Below are 5,364 nucleotides of genomic sequence, written 5' to 3' on the forward strand. Positions count from 1 at the left end.
AAAGTGATAAAATTGGCCATTTCAGCTTTGTGAATGTTTATCTTGAAAGAAAGTACAGAAAAAGACTTACTATCAACTGTTTAATTAGTCATTTTCAGGAATTTTTCGCCGTTTCGGCAATGCACAGGGAGAGCGAGTCCGAGCGCTAATGTCGCCATGCAATCCACACGCTAAATTGTGCACCCAAAAAACATCTACAAATTTTTTATTAATCACTTTTGGATAGGATGCATATTTTTGGTTTTAATCGTGAAGAATAAAATAATTTTTTTGTTAACAATGGAAAAGCGACACAAAGTACAATATTTCTCAGGGTAACTAAGGATAGAAATTATTACAAAATAAAGTACAAATATTAAAGTATTCATTAAAAAAAATTGTACTTTCTTGTGTGTACGTATTTAAAATTAAATCTCTAAGTTTGACCAACACGAAGAAAGTGCAATGCGAGCAATGATCTTAGTTTTTATATTTTCAGCATTCTGAATAGAGCGCCGTGCAAGTGCTTTCATCCTTTGATTTTCTTCTTGCCTTTTGTTTTTTAATAATAAAATATCGATTCTACGGGAATGTTCGATAGAAAGACTCTTGTAAATTTATTCGCTAAATAAAAACGAGTTATTGTAACAAGTTGTATTAAATCATTTACAGACGAGAAAATTAACCGCATCTATGAAATAAACATTGGTAGCAGAGCTTGGTTTAATCGTATTCGCGAGTGTTAAAAGTGTCTAATTCTTCGTGCCACATACTCGATTGTGAGATATTAAAACACGAATACTCAAGTTTGAACAGTTTGTTCTATAAATCGCGACACTGAGAAGCATTGTGCTTTTTAAAAGACATTATATTTAAAACAATAATCAGCACGAATGATCTAAAGTGAAATCGCCACCTTGTCATTTGCATCGAATGCCCTGGACAAAATATGGAAACTACCTTTGTTAATTTACCTTTAAAACTAAACGAAACAAAACTACATAAGGAAGCATCCTGCAGTATCATTTCTTCGAGTCTTGTCATCTACAACGTCAGCTATTCCCAGAGGGAAATTACGTCATCAAGCTGTCATCGATTTGTTATCAAGCAGCAATCAACGTCGGCTTCACTTCTTCTGTTTTTAATTAAATATCGTAAATTATTTAAATCGCGCTTAGACAGTTTCAGCGATTTCCTAAACAATTTTGAAGATAGTTTTGAGCTATGTATGAATTTAGAAGTAAGCTTAGAAAAAATAAGTGACACTTGGAGGAGAATTACTATAATTTAACTTCACTTGCCCGATGTTTTTTGCGACAACATGCGGACAATAATGAAACTATAAAACAACCTATGTACAATATGGATGCAAACATTATTCCTAATGTGGAAAATCTGCGTATTAATCCTTCAGTTGGTTTAAAATTGTCAAACATAAATAGTCCCAAATTCGACGGCTATTTCGGAAAATGGTCCGCTTTTCATGATATTTTCAGTGCCATGGTAGATAAAAATAAAGTTTTTAATAAAGTTCCACAGTTTTTCTATTTAAAATAATCGGTGTTAGGTTCGACAGCTGATGTTATTGGCGGATTAGAGATTACGGACGATAACAACACCATTGCATGGGATTTTTTAAAAAAGAGGTTTGAAGATAAGCGAATGCGTGTTCAACATCATTTACAGACGATTTTAGAAATTAAAAATCTCAAGAAAGAATCCGGTTCCGCTTTGCGCAAATTAATGGAAAACTTTCAAAAAAATAATCAATCTCTAACAAATCTCGATCAAGAAACGGGATCTTGGGATTCAATTTTGATTTATATCATAACGTCTAAGCTTGATGATCTTACAAAGAGAGAGCGGGAGTCGAAGGTCTTCTCTAAAGAAGGATTACCAGCTATGCATGAATTACAAGATTTTCTTAATAAAAGGTGCAAAATGTTAGAATCTCCATCTATTGACATGTTTAAGAATAAGGTTTCTAATTCACATTTCCATATAAAAAATTCTTCTAAGTAAGCGGTATCTTGTGCTTCGATAAACAATACATGTCCTTATTGTAAAGAATCTCACCCGATTTATAATTACAGCAGCTTCCTAGAATTATCAGCTTCGAATAGATATTCTGAAGCCAAGAAATATAAATTATGTACAAATTGTCTAAGAAATAATCATGCCTTTCAGAATTGTCCACCCGGCAATTTTCTACGATATAACAAGAAGCATCATACCTTGCTCCACTTCGATAATTCTACTGGGGCATCTACGAGTAAATATGGACAAGGAAATCACAACTCATCCTCATCACTAGAATCGATCTGCAGCGAAAATAATCCTAAACAAAATTCAACGTCAGCTTCAGCTATCGTATCTTTCGCAAGCTGCTCAAACGATTTCAGCGATCAAGGAATGTTTGCAACAGCTATTATCGTAATTTTTGATAAACAAGATACACCTCATAAATGCAGAGCCTTCTTTCATTCTGGAACGCAATCAAGTTACATCAGCACTGAGCTGTGTGATTTGTTGATGCTTCTTAAACAAAGAATTGACATGCCTGTATCAGAAATTGCTCAGGTTTCTGGAAATTTCTCTTATTTCGTTGACATAGCCATAAAGTCTCGAACAAATGGTTATAGAGAAGACATTCAATGTCTCGTGACAGATCGCACCACCGAAATGCTCTTAACTCAAAGGATTAATAGGGAGTCTCTTCTAATTCCAGAGGACCTCACCTTAGCTGATCCGGACTTTCACATTTCAGCTAAAATCGATCTAATACTGGGACTACCGTATTTTGGGCTTTGCTCTGTTTTGTTCAGATGAAGCTCGGTAAGAATTTGCCAACTTTGCAGAAAACCAAATTTGGATGGGTAATAGCTGGTCAATTGCGGATTCCATTCAATAGATCTAGGAGTTTTCCAGTCATATTTTTTTTTTCGTCAGGAATCAATATTGAAAAACAAATCGAACTTTTCTGGTCCATTGAATAATGCCCTAAAAAAGCTACATTTAACTAAAGAAGAGCAGAATTGTGAAGATCACTTCGGTGCCATATTTCGAAGAGCAGAAAATGGTCGTTTCATTGTCAAACTACCAGATTTTTATCCGTGAAACGAAGGCTCCTCAAGGATCCTGATCTGCACGCGCATTACAATGCCGCTATTAAGGAGCACATGGAACTGCAACACCTTCTTCCAGCACCAAATGAACAACCGGCCAAATTTGTCAACTATATCCCACATCATGGAGTAATTAAGGAAACGAGCACTTGAACTAAGCTTTGTGTACTTTATGATTCTTCTGCTAAAACAGCGTCAGGGATTTCCCTAAATGAAATACTCGAAACAGGTACTACTATACAACAAAGTTTATTTTCCATCTTAATTCGATTTCGTCAACACCGATATGCCATTTCGGCAGACATCTAGAAGATGTATCCACAAGTGCAGCTAGATGAAGATGAGCAGGATCTACAATGGATTCTTTGGAGAGAAATCCCGAATCAACCTCTCAAATCATATCGCTTCAGTCGTCTAACTTTCAGATTGGGTCCATCGGAATTCCTGGCTACTAGATGCCTTATGCAGTTAGCTTACGAATATCGTGCTGAGTTTCCGGAAGCTGCTCAAAGTATTTGCGATGACTTCTGCGTAGATAATTTTATATATGGAGGATCAACTATCAAAGCTGCCATAAAGTCAAAAATGGTGGTAAAATCCATACTACAATCAGCTCAATTTGAACTTTTAAAATGGAACTCTAATGAACCTTCCATCAACAACCAGAACTCCGTTGACTCCCATTGTAATCATGTTATTGGTAATCAAGAAACAAAAACTCTGGGATTGATTTGGAACCCAGGTGAAGATGTTTTCCAATATCAGGTACATCCACCTGAAGAACCATTGGTTGTTACCAAGCGGTCGATATTATTAGCAATAGCTCGAATTTTCTATCCACTTGGATTAATCGCACCTCTTATAATAATAGCTAAAATTAGTATGCAAAAATAATGGCAATTTGAAATTGGCTGGGATGAAGCTATTCCGCAAGAACTTTACACTACTTGGACTGGTTATCAAAGACAGATTCTTCAGCTGGTTGAACTAAAGATACCACGATTCATTTTGACTGAGAACCCAACTGAGATACAAATGCACGATTTTTGTGACGCTTCAGAAGAAGCTTATGGTGTCTGCTTGTATCTTAGAACCAGGGACATTTCAGAAGTTTATCATGTTCGGCGCTTCTGTGCTAAATCAAAGGTAGCAACACTCAGTAAGGTCACTCTTGCAAAACTCGAATTATGTGGAGTGAATCTTCTGGCAAAACTGTATCAATCTGTTATGCAGTCTCTCAAATTCACGATAGAAAAAACTTATTTGTTGACTGATTTCACGATCGTTTTAGCGTGGATCAATAGTTTTTCAGGCCAATGGAACACCTTTGTTGCTAATCGATTCGACGAAATACAAGGAATTATTCCTGATGCAAATCGGAATCATGTACGATCCAAGGACAATCCAGCGGATCTTTTATCACGTGGTACAGATCCGCAGAAACTTAGGAATTTAAAACTCGGTGGAATGGACCAAATTGGTTATCGGAGGAGGAGGATAAATGGGCTATTGAGGATTTTGTTGTCTCACCGGATATACCTGAAAGAAAAAAGAATGTGTCTCTACACTCTACAAATCCAAATTTCAAAATGATGAAGAATTTCTCTTCGTTAGGGAAATAAATTAATAATAATAATTAATTAATTAATTAACGTATTTTAGAACTGTTGCCGAACTTGACAAGGCCATGAATTCTTTAATAAGGATCAGCCAAGAACAAGCTTTTTCATCTGAGTTAAAATGTCTCTTGAATGGAAGGCCATTGGATTCCCGGAGCAAACTTCTATCTCTTCATCCATTTTTGGACAAAGGTATCATAAAGGTTGGTGGAAGGCTGCGCCATGCCGATATTCCTAAAACTCAGAGGCATCCGGCTATTTTGCCGAAAGACCATCACCTTGTAAAGATCATGGTGATGCATGAACATTATCAAAATTTACATCTCGGTCTTTGAGGACTTTTAGCAACGTTGCGTTTAAGATTCTGGATTGTCGATGGACAGAGAACTATTAACAGTCTACTTCGAAAATTTCTAGTATGCTTTAAAGTAAAACCAACGAGTCTTCACATCTTTACCGATAATGGAACGAACTTCGTCGGACCTAACAATGAGTTGAAGGCTATCTATGATTCTCTTTCAGCTACTGAGAATCATAATGAAATTGGAAATTTGCTCGCATCTAAGTCTATCAAGTGGAGTTTCATTTCACCTCTCACGCCTCATTTTGAAGGCTTGTGGGCGGCAGCTGTTAAATTAGCT

Source organism: Belonocnema kinseyi, chromosome 3 (genome assembly GCF_010883055.1).
Source record: "Belonocnema kinseyi isolate 2016_QV_RU_SX_M_011 chromosome 3, B_treatae_v1, whole genome shotgun sequence".
NCBI lineage: Eukaryota > Metazoa > Arthropoda > Insecta > Hymenoptera > Cynipidae > Belonocnema > Belonocnema kinseyi.